At 33.5% G+C, this 19,013-nt stretch overlaps 1 pseudogene; it reads left to right on the top strand.

Annotated features, from left to right (window-relative positions):
- LOC141489242 (ras suppressor protein 1-like) overlaps nucleotides 1–16,332 on the top strand; it is a 34,326-nt pseudogene extending 17,994 nt beyond the window's left edge.
- The last annotated feature ends 2,681 nt before the right edge of the window (nucleotides 16,333–19,013 follow it).

The raw sequence follows: 19,013 nt of genomic DNA, 5'->3' as shown, positions 1-19,013 counted from the left end.
ACTTCACTTAGTGTTGCATTGGGGAAAAGCACTGTGAGCATGACAGTTTCACACCACCATCTTGGATCCACCCTAGAAGTCTTTGACAGTTAAGTAATTTCAATACTAAATAGAATGTAGGAAAACTTAGATATGATAGACCTTTGGAGAAAATTGAATGTGGATATAAAGGAATATGCATGGCACCTACATAAAAATGAACATATATTAGGTAATTAAAAACCTCATAATCAAATGCAGAAAGGCAGAAACATTGAATGCATCCTTTTCAGAATATGATGCAAAAAAAAATCATGTGCAATAAAGGGTCATAGAGAGATAGACCTAACCCTACTTAGTAACTAAGTAGCCTAATTTTAAAGAATAAGTGAATCAAACAACAAATCTTAGAAAGAATTAATGATTTAATCCAAGACCATGATAATAAGGAGACAATATAATAAAACTTATGGATAGTCAAAACAGTTATTAGCGAATATATTATATCTCTAAATTATTACATGAAAACAAAGAGATCAATGAACCGAGTATGAAACTAAAACAGTTAAAGCAAGAACAAGTTAAAAATTCCAAAGTAAATAGAAAATTAATAATTCCACAAATTAAAAATGAAATTAATAAAATCCAAAACAAGAAATCTATTAAACTAATAAATTAAAACAAAAGTAGGTTTTATGAAAAAAAAAATTAAATAGATAAACTTTGGTTAATTTGATTAAATTAAATAAAGAAGATAACCACATTAGTGGTATCAAAAATGAAAAAAGGTAAATTCACCACCAATGAAGAGGAAGTTAAAATAATAATTTGAAACTCTTTTGTCAAACTGCATGCCAATAATTTGGCTAATCTAAGTGAAATGGATGAAAGTTTACAAAAATATAAATTGCCCAGATTAAAAGAGAGAAAATTAAAAAATTAAATAACCCTATCTCAGAACAAGGGATTCAATAAGCCATCAATGAACTCCCTAAGAAAAAATATCTAGAACCAGACAGATTAGCAAATGAATTCCATTAAACTGTCAGAGAATAATTGGTTCCAATTCTACATAAACTATTTGAAAAAATAGGTGGAGATTAAACTCTGCCTAATTCCTTCTGTGACAAAAATATGGTACTGATACCTAAACCAGGAAGAGTCAAAACAGAGAAATCAAATTACTGAACAATATCCCCAATGAATATAGATGCAAACATTTAAAATAAAATATTATCAAAGCAATTACAGCAAGTTATCACTAGGATAATACATCCTGATCATACAAGATTTATACCAGGAAAGTAGGGTTGCTTCAAAATTATGAAAAAAGTCAGCATAATTGACGATATCAATAACAAACCTACCAGAAATCATATGATTATCTCAATAGATCCTGAAAAAGCTTTGTGACGAAAAACACATTCTTAGTTAAAAAAAAAAAAAACACTAGAGAGCATAGGAATTAAAGGATTATTCCTTTAAATGATAAGTTGTTTAGTTCTTTCCCATCACTACCAAAGAAGGCCACAATGACATCACTATGTTTATACAAATTATACTGTATCCTACTCTGGCTGATCAGACCAATTCAAGCTTGCAGTCTACCACAGATTGGGCACAAATAGTCCATGTGAACACCTGGGGTGGATACTCTTAACTTACATGTGTCACTTTTATATATCATGTTTTTCGATATCATGTTTCATTTGAGCAAAAAATAAGGATAAGTAGCATTTTTCTGAAACCATCAACAAGTATTATATGTAATGGGGACAAGCTAGAATCATTCTCAATAAAACCAGGGGACATCAAAGATACCCATTATCACCACTATTTTTCAATATTGTTTTAGAAATGTCAGGTTTAGAAATATGAAAAGAAAAATAAATTGAAGGAATTAGAATTGATAATGAAAAAGCAATTCCTATTCTTTGCAGGTGATATGATGGTATACCTAGAGAACCCTGAAAAATCATCTAAAAAACCTATTGAAATCAATTAACAACTTTGGAAAAAATGCAGGATATAAAATGAACACAAATAAGTCCTTAGTATTTCTATAGATTACTACAAGATATAAAAGCAAGAAATAGAAAGAGAAATCCCATTCCAAATAAATTCAGATGCACCAGCCCTGGAGTCAGGAGGAACTGAGTTCAAATCCAACCTCAGACATTTAATAATTACCAATTTATGTGACCTTGGAGAAGTCACTCATGCCCATTGACTTGCAAAGATAAAAACAAAAACAAAAACAAACAAAATAAATCTAGGTAACATAAATTACTTAGAAGTCTACACACCAAGGCAGAAACAGAAAGTTTATGAAAACAACTATGAAACATTCTTCCCACAAATAAAAGCAGATCTAAATAACTGGACAAATATTAATTGCTCATGGGTAGGCTGAGCTAATATAATAAAAATGACAATTCTCCCTAAATTATTCATTTAATGCCATAATAATCAAACTTCAAAAAAATTACTTTAATGAGCTATAAAAATAGTAGCTACATTCAAAAGCAAAAGAATGCCATAAAGATCTAAAATTATATTATAAAGCATAATTTATCAAAACTACCTTATAGTAGATAAGAAACAGAGTAATGAATCAGTGGAAGAGATTAGATGCAAAAGAGATAGCAGTAAATGACTATAGTAATCTACGCTTTCATAAACCCAAAGACTCCAGCTTCTCAGATAAGAACTCACTCTTCAATAAAAACTGCTGAGAAAACTGAAAACTGGAAGATATTATGTCAGAAACTAGAAATAGACCAACATATCACACCATATAGAAAGATAAGATCAAAATGGGTCCAGGATTTAGACATAAAAGACAATATTTTAATCAAATTAGGAAAACAAGGTATAGCCTACCTCTCTGATCCATGGAAAAGGGAACAGTTTATGATAAAAAAGAGAGATGTAAAACATTATAAAAAAATAAACTGGATAATTTTGATTACATTAAAAACTTTGTGCACAAACTAAATCACTGCAATCAAGTTCAAAAGGAATGTAGTAAATTGGGAAACAATTTTTAAAACTAGTGTTTCTGGCAAAGGATTCATATCTAATGTATATGAGAATTGAGTCAAATTTATTTTAAAAAATAAGTCATTCCATAATTGACATCATGGGATATGCAAAGACAATTTTCAGACAAAGAGATCAAAGTCATTTATTGTCATCTGAAAAAAATTTCTTAATCATTAAACGTTATGACACCAACATGCTGCTGATAACTAAACCAGGAAGAACCAAAACAGAACAAGAAAAGTATAGACCAATTTCCCTAATGAATATTGATGCAAAAGTCTTAAAAAAATTTTAACAATAAGAATATAACAAGTTATTACTGGGATACCAAGCCATGATCAAGTAGCATTTATACCAGATAGGCAGATATGGTTAGAATTTAGAAAACACTCGACATAATTGAGCACATGTATATGAAACCAACAGAAATCATATGTTTATCTCAATAGATACTGAAAAAACCTTTGATAAAATACAACTTCCTTCTATTAAAAACACTATAAACTTTAGGAATAAATGGACTGTTCCTTAAATTAATAATCAATATCTACCTAAAACCATCATCATCAAATATTATTTGTAATGTGAATAAACTGGGATCATTTCCAATAAAATCAGAGCTAAAGCAAGGATACTCATAATTACCATTACTATTCAATACAGTATTAGAAATTCTAGCAGTAAGCAATAAGAGGAGAAAAAGAAATTGAAGGAATCAGAATTGGCAAAGAGGAAGCAAAGGTTTCACTCCTTGAAAATGATTTGATGATATACTTAAAGAACCAGAGAAAACCATCTAAAAAAACTCCTTGAAACAATTAACAAATTCAGCAAAGTAGTAGGATTTAAAATAAAACCACATAAATCTTCAGCATTTCTATATATATGAACAGAAAAGTCAAAGAGTAAGAAAGAGCAAGAGAAATTCCATTTAAAATAACTATATCAACATTAAAACCTAGGAATCTACCTCCCAAGATATTGTATGAACACAATTATAAAAGACCCAAATAAAATCAGACCTAAATAATTGGAAAAACATCAATTGCTTATGGGCAAGTAGAGCTAATATAATAAAAATGACAATTCCACCCAAATTAAATGCTTTATTCTTTTCCCACCAATCAAGCTACCAAATAAATATTTTACCAAGTTAGAAAAACAGTATTAAGATCCATCTGGAGGACTTCGAGCCAAGATGGCGGGGAGAAGACAGGCACAGTTCTAAAGTCGTCTCCTGATCCTTCCCCATCTATCACATGAAACAAAACTTTTAAAAGAAATCCGAGCCACAAAACCCAGAAAGAAAAGCCAGGAGAAAGAACATATACCTCAGGATTTGTCTCCAGCAGTAGCATTGGCCTACTTCAGGCAGGTCAGTCTGGACTCAGAGGGAGGAACAGACCTGATCAACCAGATAAACAGCTGAATTGGAATCTGGCATCTGAGGGCCCAAGAACCTGATCTGCTGGATCAGTGGTGGGGCTAGATGGCAGGGGCTTGAGTCAACTAGGGAGCAGAGGCACGGGTGTTGGTGCTGTCCCCCAGGGAGCTTGTGGACAGGGCTGGGGGGAGAGTTCCAGTGAAAGAGAACTGTGGACACCATCCCTGGGCTCCTCTGGTCTGAGGAACTCAGAGTCCCATTACAGCTCAGACCTCTACCCTGAACAAACAATTGCAAACTAATTCTGCCTCAGGCCCAGGAGTGTGAGCAGAAGAACCAGCACAGATAACAAATGACCTCAGGCTAGGGTAAAGAGCACCATTGATTGAAGGCAAAAGAATTCAATAGCTGCAACTCATCCCTTCAAACAAAGGGAGAAGGCCTCATTCAAGGTCACAGACACTCCAGAGAAAGCAACCAACACCTCCTCCTCCCAAAAAAGAATGGAGTCTACAGAAACTAATGACTCCATGAGACAGTAAGAGTCAGTTAAACAAAATAAAAAAATAGAAAAAAATAGAAGAAAATGTAAAATACCTCTTCAACAAAACCACTGACCTTGAGAATAGATCGAGGAGGGGCAACCTGAAAATTATAGGACTTCCTAAAACATTGAAGAGGAAAAAAAAAGCCTGGACTTCATATTACAGGATCTAGTGATGGAAAACTGCCCTGATATCATGGAATTGGAGGGCAAAGTAGTTATTGAAAGAGTACATCAATCACCATAAGAAAAAGATCCTAAAATGAAAACACCAAGGAATGTTGTGGCCAAATTCCAGAACTATCAGATAAAAGAGAAAATCCTGCAAGCAGCCAGAAAGAAACAATTTAAATATCAGGGAGCCACAGTAAGGATCACACAGGACCTAGCTGCATCAACATTAAGGGATCGAAGGGCCTGGAATGAGATATTTTGAAGAGCAAGGGAGCTTGGAATGCAGCCAAGAATCTACTTTCCTACAAAGCTGAGCCTTCTCTTCCAGAGAAAAAGATGGACATTTAACAAAATGGAAGAATTCCAAAAATTTCTGTTGAAAAGACAAGAGCTAAACAGAAAATTTGGACATCAAAGAGGAGGTTCAAGAGACACATGAAAAGGTAAAAAAAAAGGTGGAGTGGTAAAAGGAAAATAAATGCTATCCAGTAAGTTGAAACTGGCTATATCCCAGCATGGGGAAAAAATGTTCTCATAAATCTTGAGAATTATAACTCTAACAGAGAGAATACACCTAGCCAGAAATGATGGACATTCATGACCTATCCATGAGACTGCTATCTAAAGAGATGTAACTGGCTTTAACCCCACTTGGGAGAAAGACTCTAATAACTCTCAGGATTTTTGACTCTGTTCAATAGAATATACTGAACTAGAAGGGACAGACACTCAGAATTTTCTATGACTTAGATAGAATGATCTAAAAAACACTACCTCCTTAAAAAGGGGGACAGGAAAAAGTTGGGAGGAGGGAGGAGATTGAATGGGGTAAATCTCATTACACTAAGAGGTACAAGAAACCTATGGTAATAGAGGGGAAGAAGGGAGCAGAGGAGAAACACCTGAATCTTCTTCTCATCAGACTTGGCTTAAAGTCAACCTACACATACTCAGTTAAATTATAAAACATCTAACCTTTCAAGTATTAAAAGGGGAAAAGGGGAGGGGGGGGGATGGAGAATGCACCCAGTGGGACATCATCAAAATTCGTAGAGGAGATGCTGAAAGAATTACAGGAAGACATAGACAGCAAAACTCTACTATTGGGAGGCCTCAACATCCCACTCTCAGATCTAGATAAATCGAATCATAAAATCAACAAGAAAGAAGTTAAGGAGGTAAATAGATTGTTAGAAAAATTAGATATGGTAGACTTATGGAGGAAACTGAATGGGGATAGAAAAGAATATACCTTTTTCTCTGCAGCACATGGAACTTATACAAACCATGACTAGGACATAAAAACCTAATGATCAACTGCAGAAAGGCAGAAATAGTGAATACATATTTCTCAGATCACAATGAAATAAAAGTCCTATGCAATATTGGGCCAAGGAGATATAGACCCAGAACAAATTGGAAACTGAATAACCTCATTTTAAAAAATGAGTGGACAAAAAAAAATTATAGAAAGAATTAACCATTTTATCCTAGATAATGATAATAATGAAACAACATACCAAAACCTATGGAATTCATTCAAAGCAACTCTCAGGGGATATATTATAGCTCTAATTGCTTTATATGAATAACTTGGAGAAAGAGGAAATCAATGAACTAAACATGCAGCTAAAAAATTTAGAGAAAGAACAAATAAAAAATCCCCATTTAAATGCCAAATTAGAAATTCTAAATATTATAGGTGAAATTAATAAAAAAGAAAAAATATTGAATTAATAAATAAAACAAAAAGTTGGTATTATGAATAAAACAATAAAATTGATAAACCTCTGGTCAATTTCATTTAAAAAAATTAAGAAGAACACCACATTGCTAGTATCATGAATGAAAAAGGTGAACTCACCACCAATGAGGAGGAAATTAAAGTAATATTTCAAAATTATTTTGCCCAATTCTATGCCAATAAATTTGATAATCTAAGTGAAATGGATGAATATTTACAAAAATGTAAGTTGCCCAGGTTAAATGAAGAAGAGATTAAATACCTAAACAACCATATCTCAGAAAAAGAAATTCAACAAGCAATCTTTGAACTCCCTAAAAAAAATTTTCCCGTGCCTGATGGATTCATAAGTAAATTCTACCAGACATTTAAAGACCAATTGGTTCCAATTCTATATAAACTCTTTGGAAAAATAAGGAAAGATGGAACTCTGCCTAACTCTTTCTATGAAACCAATATGGTGCTGTTACCTAAACCAGGAAGAGTTAAAACAGAGAAAGAAAGTTATAGACCTATTTCTCTGATGAATGTAGATGCAAAAATCTTAAATAAAATCTTAGCAAAATGATTACAAGTTATCACTAGGATAATACATTATGATCAAGTAGGATTTATTCTAGGAATGCAGGGTTGGTTCAATATTAGGGAAACTGTAGTATACTCAATTATATCAACAACAAACCTATCAGAAATTATATGATCATATCAATAGATGCTGAAAAAGCTTTCGACAAAATACAGCATCCATTCCTATTAAAAAACACTAGAAAGTGTAGGAATAAATGGGCTGTTCCTTAAAATAATTAGTAGTATCTATCTGAAACCATCAACAAGCATTATATTCAATGAGGAGAGGCTAGAAGCATTCCCAATAATATCAGGGGTGAAACAAAGATGCCCATTATCACCCCTACTATTCAATATTGTATTAGATATATTAGCATCAGCAATTAGAGAAGACAAAGAAATTCGAAGGAATTAAAATTGGGAAGGAAGAAACAAAACTCTCACTCTTTGCAGATGACATGATGGTCTACCTAAAGAATGCCAAGAAATCATCCAGAAAACTACTGGAAACAATTAGGAATTTTAGCAAAGTGGCAGGTTATAAAATAAACTCTCATAAATCCTCAACTTTTCTATATATCTCTAGCAAGATACAGCAGGAAGAGCTAGAAAGAGAAATCCCATTCAAAGTAACCTCAGACAATATAAAACACTTGGGAGTCTATTTGAGAAGACAGGCTCAGAATATTTTTGAAAATAATTATAGAACACTTCTCACACAAATTAAATCAGATGTAAATAACTGGGTAAATATCAACTGCTCATGGATAGGTAGAGCTAATATAATAAAAATGACAATTCTACCAAAACTAAACTATCTGTTTAGTGCCCTACCAATCAAAATTCCAAAAAAAAAATTACTTTAATGAGTTAGAAAAAAATTGTAAGTAAATTCAGATGGGGAAATAAACAGTCAAGAACTGCCAGGAGCTTAATAAAAAAAAGTGCAAAAGAAGGTGGCTTAGCCTTACCTGATCTAAAATTATATTATAAAGCATCAGTCATCAAAACTGTTTGGTATTGGCTAAGAAATAGAGTGGTGGACCAGTGGAATAGACTAGGTGTAAAAGCAGGAGATGATTATAGTAATCTGCTGTTTGATAAACCCAAAGATTCCAGCCATTGGGATAAAAACTCCCTCTTTGATAAAAACTGCTGGGATAATTGAAAGTTAGTATGGAAGAAACTTAGATTAGACCAACACCTAACACCCTTTACCAAGATAAGATCCAAATGGCTACAGGACTTAGACATAAAAAACAATACTATAAGCAAATTAGAAGATCAAGGACTAGTTTACCTGTCAGATCTATGGAAAGGGGAACAGTTTATGACTAAGGAAGAGTTGGAGAACACCACCAAAAACCAATTAGATGATTTTGATTACATTAAGTTAAAAAGCTTTTGCACAGATAAAATCAATGTAACCAAGATCAAAAGAAACGTAGTAAATTGGGAAACAATCTTTACAACTAATGATTCTGACAAAGGACTCATTTCTAAAATATACAGAGAACTGAGTCATATTTTTAAAACAAAAAGCCATTCCCCAATTGAAAAATGGTCAAAGGATATGCAAAAGCAATTTACAGATGAGGAGATCAAAGCAATCCATAGCCATATGAAAAAAATGCTCTAAATCATTAATTACTAGAGAAATGAAAATTAAACTCTCTGAAGTACCACCTCACACCTCTCAGACTGGCCAATATGACCAGAAAGGACAATGATTTTTGTTGGAAGGGTTGTGGGAAATCTGGTACACTATTACACTATTGGTGGAGCTGTGAACTCATCCAACCATTCTGGAGAGCTATTTGGAACTACACCCAAAGGGCAACCAAAATGTGCATACCCTTTGACCCAGCAATACCACTACTGGGTCTATATCCTGAAGAGATGATGAAAAAGGGTAAAAACATTACTTTACAAAAATATTTAAAGCAGCCCTGTTTGTGGTGGCAAAGAAATGGAAATTAAGTAAATGTCCTTCAATTGGAGAATGGCTTAGTAAACTGTGCTATATGTATGTCATGGAACACTATTGTTCTATTAGAAAGCAGGAGGGACAGAATTTCAGGGAATCCAGGAGGGATTTGCATAAACTGATGCTGAGTGAGATGAGCAGAACCAGAATAACACAGTATACCCTAACAGCAACATGGGAGTGATGATCAACCTTGAAGGACTTGCTCTTTCCATCAGTGCAACAATCGGGAGCAATTTGGTGCTGTCTGCAAAGGAGATTGCCATCTGTATCCAGATAAAGAGCTATGGAGTTTGAACAAAGTTCAAGGACTATTCCCTTTAATTTAGAAAAACACAGATATCTTATTGTCTCATCTTGTTACCTCTTAGACTTCTTGTCTCTTCTCTAAGAATACGATTTCTCTCTCATCACACCCAATTTGGATCAAGGTACAACATGGAAGCAAAGTAAAGACTGACAGATTGCTTTCCGTAGGGGGGTGGGGGGGGAGGGAAGTAATTTGGGGGGTGAAATTATAAAATGCAAATAATATCTTTAATAAAAATTAATTTTAAAAAAAAGATCCATCTGTAGGAACAAAAAATTAGGAAGAGCAATATATATATATATATATATACATATACATACATATATATATATATATGTATATGTATATATACAATGCTAACCTGACTCTTCACAGCTGAGGGGAGGGAGGTGAGAAGGGATAGTGGAAGTAAATTTTTTAACTTAAAAATATACATGTTTGGCTGCTAGTTAGTGAGTGCAGTGGATAGAGCACCAGCTCTGGAATCAGGTGTACCTGAGTTCAAATCTAGCCTCAGAAACTTAATTACCTAAGCTATATGACCTTGGGCAAGTCATTTAACTCCATTGCCTTGCATAAAACCTAAATATACATACATATACATATATATATATTGCATATCCATGAAAATAAATAAATTTTAAAAAAAGAAAAATTGTAAAACTCAAAATCTTACAATAAAATGATTGGTAGAAATTAGAGTAAAACTTGTTTTTTTTCTAGACTACGATTCATCCTGTATATCCTAAGAATGGATTTGCTGCCATTCCTTGAAAATATTAGACCAGTCTTATTGAAATATAAGGACTAAGCTCTTCCTTATTTATATACATATGTGTTTTAGAACTAGTAGATATACTGCATTTTATGGTGTTTCTAAAAGGATGAAAACAATGATAATCTAATAATCAGGTTGCATTCTATTATATCTAATAATCAAAAAAGATGTTTAGGCCATTTCTTTCATGCTAATTATCAAAACTTAGAATGACCTTTGGTACATAATTTTTTTTTCCTCTTTGCATTAAAATTGCCAGTTTCTAAATAATTGCTTGAGAAAACTCCCACTCAACCCCTCCCAAAATAATTTATAAAATGTTACTCAGACTTTTTAACTATAGGAACCTCTGGAGTTGCAGAATTATAATAGCAAGAAATTCAGTCTTCCCTAACTAAACCTAGTCTCATCTCAGCATTTGGATGACTCATTTGGTAAACATGGGGTGAAACCCCCAAAGTCTCATTCTTCCTGTTACTCAGAGAATTGATGATAAATCAAAAAGAAGAATGAAAATTAAGAAAAAGAGATATATCACTGTATTATTTGAAATTTTACCAAGACAGGAAGGTGAAGACAAAAATAATATCCTGGGGAGATGACAGAAACAGCAAATCACTTTTAATGCATTGGTATCTGTGAGCTACTCAGGGTGAGTTCTTCCTTTAAGTCACAATTCAGTTCGATTCAAAAAATAGGTGCTTCATATACAAGACATTGTATCTATAGATTATATTCAATGTATCCACTAAAGCTTAGAATGCTATCTTTAAGGGTTCCAATGCCTGGAAGCTCCTTTACTCTGTTGGCAACTTGGTGATTAGTCTAGAAACAAAATTAACTCTGGTCTCAATTAACAATATATCATCCATCATTGGCCCTGTGCTTAGCTAGATAGAATCAATTATTCTACTAATATAGCTTTTCTTTTTTACCTTATGGCAGAGGTAGCTAGGTGGCAAAATGGATAGAGCATTAAACCTAGTGCTGATATTCCTAGCCATGTGCCAATTGACTTAACCTCTGTTTAACTCAGTTTTCTCATCTGTAAAAAGGAGATAAACAGTTACCTGCCAGAATTAGAGGATAAAATATGTTTTCTAAAAACATCCAATCTAGTGCCTGGAACTTAATAATTGGTGCTATATAAATGATTTGTTGCTTTCACTCTTGATTAACTCATGGCTTAGGAGTCTACTCCAATATCTTTTCCAGCTTTTTTTACAGATGAGGAAACTGGGGCAAACAGAGGAGTCACACATTAAGTGTCTGAAGTCTGATTCGAATTCAGTTCTTCCTATCTCTAGGCTTATAACTCTACACATCATGCCAAATAACTGTCATATGATTGTTAATAATGATGATAATGATGATAATGATGTCATAATATGGCACTAAAGGATGATTTTAGTGGAGGTAAATTAGTGGAAAGGTCATTGTATTTGAAAACAGTATCTGGCTTTGCATACCAACTCTGCTGTTTAGTATGTGTGTGAGGGGGTGTGTGTGTGTGTGTGTGTGTGTGTGTGTGTGTGTGTGTGTGTGTGTGTAAGTGGGCAAGCTACTTCTTTCTGGATTTGTTTTTTCAATGGCAAAGGGAGTAAAGTCTTCAAAGATCTCTTCAAATTCCCTATCTTTTATGTTGTGATGGTAACAAGGACAAATATATGATATTAAATTCCATCATTTCAGCAAACTCTGCTCTTTACTTTTTATGTTCAGATTTCATGAAAAAGATTTTATCAATATGTGGATTCACAAAGATATCATTTTTGTTGGTCCAGACTTATGATTCCATTTATATATGGAACTAAACAACAAATAAAATTCCTCTATCTCTACACATTGTACCTGCTCACAAACATACTTTTAGAAATTTACTTGTGGAATCAGAAACCTAAACAATTTGCCATTATGTCTCAGAGATATGAGAACCCAAGGTCTGATTTCGAGGCTACAAATGATAGGAATTATATCAATCAATCAACAAAGCAATCAATAGCCTTGTATTAGTTGTGTAGTTTTGGAATGATACTAAACTAAGTACAAAGCAAATAAAGAATGTCAAAAGTTCAGTACATGGCCTTAAAGAATTAATATTCTAATAAGGGAAAATATGCAAACAAGTATTTATATGTAACTGCAAAAGAGAGGAAATGTCAAGTCTCTTTTAGTTGCTTGATGGTCTGTCATTATCGCAGTGTATTGTGTTTCTTATCCTGATTTAGTCTTGATCTACAATGCCCACCCTCTAATCACTACAATACTTCTCCATTCCTGATGATCATTATACTACATAATTTGAAATTATTTTTTCTCTAAATATTCCATCAACCCGGAGGCAATTTCAGTGTTTGGAGCAATTGAATTACATGTGTACAGAATAGTTCTTCTTAGAGAAAGAAATTCAAAAAGCCCCAAAACTGTGATGAAATATTTAGAATTAACATGAATAATTGGGGAGAAACACTAGCTCTTCAGGTAGAAGGCCTTCTACCTCTAACACACACTACATATATGAACTTAGGCAAATCATTTATCCTCCTTAGTCTAGTCGAATTGTCTTAGTTTCCTTTTTCAATAAAATGAATTGTTTAGATTAGAGGCCTCTGAGATCACTTCTAGCTTGAAACTTAGAATCTTGTGATTTCTACAGAGAATCCTGAATATTTTTCATTTATTTTTTTATCATAATCTTATCCCCTTAAAATAGAAATTAATAAGATCATTTAATTGATTTTTTTCTAAATAGGTTACAAGGAGGTGTCTTTTTTAATATTATTGAACTAAAATAGTTTCTATTTTGGAAGCAGGGACAATTTCTAATAAATGTCAAATACATAATGTGATTCAGATTTATTTTATCATTATATTGAATTGGTATTAGGAAAAAAAAATTATTCCAGTCTTTCAACTGTTTTGCAAGGATAATGTAAAATCTAATGCTAATCAATATTTAAGTTTAACTAAGTTAACTAAGATCAAAATAATGAAGGTTTTAATTATTCAAATGTTTTTGTTTTATTCTTGTTACTCAACTTTTTGGAGAAAATTTAAAAATAATAAAAAAATCTTAGATATCTGATGAAATAAAAATAATGCTTTGTAATACTTCATAGTCACTGGAAAACCATAGGAAAAGTTGTCCAATGGGTTTATGATTTATAATATTAAGCCATACAAAAAACACACCACCCAGTGTCAAAAAGGAGATTATTTGTAATTGGTGAGATTGTTGAGATATCATATTAATGAATGAGATTACAATGGTTGCCTCATATCCCAAAACACTACTCCCTTCATCCCTAGAACATAAATGAAATCAGTCATCAATACATATAAAAGCCTATGGCCAGCTGTTTTTCTAAGTCCTTCAGGGAAATTTCTTCACACATTGATGGGTTAATGAATAATATACATATTTTTGTACTTACATTAACATAGTATTATCTCATTACTTCTACTACGTGTTGCTCCTATTCAGTGGCTAAATCAACTCACCTGAGGAAGAGGGAAATATATGTGCATATATAGACTACTATGGATTGCCTAAAGTCCCTTCCCTTCTTTCTAAAGGTATCTACATTTTCAAAACATAATTCAATTGACAATGATGATGCTTGTCCATTCTCAAAGAACACCATGCCATCATGGAGGTGATGCCATAACATGCACATGAATTGAATTTGAGTGCAGGGGTGCTGTGCTAAGTCACCAGTCTCACTCTCTCCTCCAGAGTCCTCTGGGGCAGATATGAATCAGGATGACTTGCCCATAGTCACACAGCTAGGTAGTATGAAGTGACTGAATTTAGATTTAAACTTCCATTCTCCTGACTCCAAGGGTAATGCTCTATCTACTATGCCACATATCTTCCCTTATTCAATTATTCCCTCATTCAGTTATCAACCATGAACTATTTATTAAGTGGATCATATTTACAAGGACTAGATCTTGGTGGTACACAGACAAAAATGAATCTGTTCAAGTTTACAATGATGCCAGGAGAGTGGGGAGAAGACAATAGGGATTTGATGAAGGTTTAATAAAAGGTAAATTTAAAGAATATAGCTAGAAATTGCCATTTTCCAGTGGAAAAACAATTAGTAAATTGAGGAATTAAATATTGTACTCAAAACTAATTCGAATTTAAGCTGGCATTAAAATGCAAAGTTCCTAACTTCCATAGCAGAGTGCTTTCCATTGTTCCTTGCTCCTTATTGTCCAAATGATATTTTATGCAGAACTGTAAGATACTCAGACATTAAAGAAAGATTTGATTTTTTTTTAATGGACTTAGAATCAAGAAAATGGACTGGTCCATGTTAGAAAGATTTTAAACCACAGTAGATAGGAGAAAAAAATGGATTTTTTGATGTTCTCTCTGTTGACCAGAAAATCCAATTCTCCAACTTGCATTATCCAAGCATTTCAGTTTATTAAAGTGTTCCTATATTAGAGTTCTTTAGTATAAGAATGAGAGTATAAAATTTTAAGTTAACATCAATATAACTCCAAAGCATTCTTATGAAAAAATAAATATTGAAGGACAACTAGCCGAACTCTGAAAATTTAACAAAAGCACATCATATAATTTAAGGTTTGGCTATGAGTAGACAAAATTCTTCTAAGGCAAGAATCCAACTTTGGCTCTTCCTCAGCAACTACCCCAATGCATCTAACTATCCAGCTCTCTATTTTATCTCTTCTACCCACCTTCTCCCATATGGACATTCCCAAACACTTGGATCATGTTATCCTCTGCCCATCTTCAGATGGATTCCTCCTTTCCTCTTTCAACCTTGCTGTAGGCAAAGTGATAAAAATAAAAGTAACATTATTTCAGAAAATGTCATATTATTGACTGATCTTTGATAAATTTACATCTCTTTGGTCACTCCCCTGATCAAAATATGTCCCTCATCCTATTCTTTAATACATGTTGACTCTATTAGAATAAAAACTCCTTGATTGGATCAGGTCCTCAACATTGCTGCATCTCACAACCTTGTTCACATCCTTGAAGAAACTGGCAGAAGAGAGCTGGGAGAAGAAGCAGACTGGGTTGGAAATGTGGGACTGAGGCATCTCCAACATGCTGGATGTACAATTTGTTTACTTTTTCTCACTATGCTACTGCTTCTCAATCACAACAAGCTCGCAAATGTAATTCCTATCATGGCAGAACTAAAGAATCTGGAACTGGTGAATTTTTTCAATAACTGAACTAAAGAGTGACCAATGGAGGTAAGCAATGTCCAGAAACTCAAACCTGAACCTTGGCATGAGCAGGATAAATACTTTGTCTTGAGTATTTGATTCGTTTACCACCCATAGAGGACCTTGACTTGACCTATAACAACTTGAATGAAAAATTCTCTTCCTGGAAATTTCTTCTACCTTACCACCTTGCATGCATTTTATCTAAGTGACAAAGATTTTGAAATCCACTTGCCAGATATTGGAAAACTCACAAAGTTGCAGGAATTCAGTCTTAGAGATAATGACTTGATATTACTGCCAAAAAATTGGGAATTTAAATACCCATCCAGGGATTTGCCTGACTGTGGTCTCCCTAAACTTGGAAACTTAGATTTAACTGGTCAGAATCAGATTCTCAAAGCAGGATTATCTTTGGATTATCCCAGTTGCTGACCAGTTCCACTTGAAGTATCTCAGGTCTTTGAATACATCCCTTCTAAAACATCCAAGTACCTCTATGGCAGACACATGCAGGCAAACACACAGCCTCTGAAGATGAAGAATGACAATTAAAAGTCAAGAAAAATTAAGAATTTAGTGTGGACTGATGCTTTTTAGTTTCTCTCTGTCTCTCACTCACAAAAAGAGGGGGGGTAGAAAGAGAAGGGAGGCATAGGGTGGGGAGAGAGACAGAGACAGAGAGAGAGAGAGAGAGAGAGACAGACCGACAGAGAGAAGGAGAGAGAGAGAGAGAGAGATAAAGATACTACATGCTTTCTGTTTCTAATTCTCAAATTTCTACCCTCATGCCATTGTCATTTTACTTTACTCCTTTGGGAAATAACTGGATTTTTTTTCAGTTTCTGTGTGTCTTATTAAAAGTTCCAAATAAAACTAAGATATATTTTGTGCATTTTCCAAAGAAGGATCCACTTTTCAATCATTAAATAATCGTGAATGTCCATATTTTCAAAAAAAATTAGTCACGTAACCATTTACTATAGCTTAATACTGCTTATTCTTCTTTTTATGTATGTATTAATATGCTATAATGGCTTTTATCATATTGTCATACAAAATTCCCTTTGTACTTTCATCTGTGTCAGATAACTGAATTGCTTCCATTTAAATTTTCTTAGGAAGATTTTGAAGATCACTTGGCAGGATACCAGACACTGAGGATACTTTCTTGGGGTAAACTGCAAAGTATTCAAATTCTGTTACACAGAGTGCAACTCTGAAGGACTGGCCACATTGGTTGAATACCAAATGCATGCTTATCCAAAAGACAATTTTATGGAGAACTCACATGGGGCAAATGCTCATGAGATGAAGTGATATGTCTTTAAAAAATGATGCAAAGGTACTCTCATGGTCTCTCTTAAGATCTTTGGAAATGATGGAGTGATATAGGAGTCACTGGCACAGGACCACCTAGTATGGTGTGCTCTTATGAGGTGGACTCTGAAAAAAGCAGAACTGAAGTTACTAAAAGGAAACATGAGATGCTCAAACTTAGAGAATCCAACACAAGTTTTCAAAAGGATTAGTGGTATCTGACCTATGGTAGAGCACCCTAAGCTTGTATTGATCTGTTCAGTAATAGTTGGACTCATTGTAAGACTCTAGTAATGATATCATTGGTCCTCTTAAAGAATGAAGGAAACAACAACCAACTTCTTATAGTAGAGATGGTATTTAACATAAGTTTGAGTGAATGTTAATTTAGATAATAATACACATTAATATAATAGAATATTGTCTTAGACAATAATTGTAACTTTAAAATAATGTACATGCTTCATGCAATTAAATTTATGAATTATTTTATTTTAAGTAACTTCTTTGGAAATTCCCTCTGCAATTAATGCAAATTGCAAAATAACTGAAATTTAATAGATGCTTCTTGGGAAATTAACTGTGACACACGATGGCAAAACAAATTGTTTCAGGTCATATAGACAGCACTTAAGCATCAATTGTGCATAATGAAACCCAGTTTTCATGGTAAGTCCAATATTCTATCAGTTCTGCAAGACTGCTTTATCTGATGTCCCTATCAAAGATGAAATTAGTAAAAATAAGGAGTTAATAAAATCATTCCACTTCCCATAAACAAATCACTCATACTCTATCTCAATCTTCTTATTTAAGAATTGTAGATAATACAGTTGATGAAATTAATGTCTAATTTAGAGGTAAATTATTTGCTGTCCTTTCTTTTTTTTAAAAAGATTTTATTTATTTTGAGTTTTACAATTTTTCCCCTAATCATACTTTCCTCGCCCCACCCCACCAAGGAGGCAATTTTCCAGTCTTTACATTGTTTCCATGGTATACATTAATCCAAATTGAGTGTGATGAGAGTGAAATCACATCCTTAAGGAAGAAACATAAAGTATAAGAGATAGCAAGATAAGACAATAAGATCAGTTTTTTTTTTTTCTAAATTAAAAACAATAGTCCTTCGTCTTTGTTCAAATGCTACAATTCTTTCTCCAGATACAGATGGTATTCTCCACTGGAGGCAGCTGCAAATTGTCCCCAAATGTTGCACTGATGGAATGACCAAGTCCATCAAGGCTGATCATCACTCCCATGTTGCTATTAGGGTGTACAATGTTTTTCTGGTTCTGCTCATCTCACTTAGCATCGGTTCATGCAAATCTCTCCATGCTTCCCTGAATTCCCATCCCTTCTGGTTTTTAATAGAACAATAGTGTCTATGACATACATATACCAACATTTGTTAAGGCATTCCCCAATTGAAGGATATTTACTTGATTTCCAATTCTTTGCCAGCACAAACAGGACTGCTATGAATATTTTTGTATAAGTGATGTTTTTATCCTTTTTCATCCTCTCCTCAGAGTACAGACCAAGTAGTGTTATTGTTGGATCAAAGGGTATGCATACTTCTGTTGCCCTTTGGGTGTAGTTGCAGACTGCTCTCCAGAAAGGGTGAATGAGTTCACATCACCACCAACAATGTATTAGTGTCCCAGACTTCCCACAACCCTTCTAACAATGATCATTGTCCTTTTCTGATTATGTTGGCACATCTGAGAGGTGTGAGGTGGTACCTCAGAGATGATTTAATTTGCATTTCTCTAATAAGTGATGATTTAAAGCAATTTTTCAAATGACTATGGATTGCTTTGTTCTCCTCATCTGTAAATTGCCTTTGCATATCCTTTAACCATATGTCAATTGGGGAATGTTTATTTTTTAAAAAAAAATTTGATTCAGTTCTCTGTATATTTTAGAAATGAGTCCTTTGTCAGAAGCACTAGCTGCAA

Source organism: Macrotis lagotis, chromosome 5, assembly GCF_037893015.1.
Source record: "Macrotis lagotis isolate mMagLag1 chromosome 5, bilby.v1.9.chrom.fasta, whole genome shotgun sequence".
Lineage (NCBI taxonomy): Eukaryota > Metazoa > Chordata > Mammalia > Peramelemorphia > Peramelidae > Macrotis > Macrotis lagotis.
The sequence above is the reverse complement of the archived record's forward strand: the minus strand, read 5'-3'. Positions and strand labels throughout refer to the sequence as shown.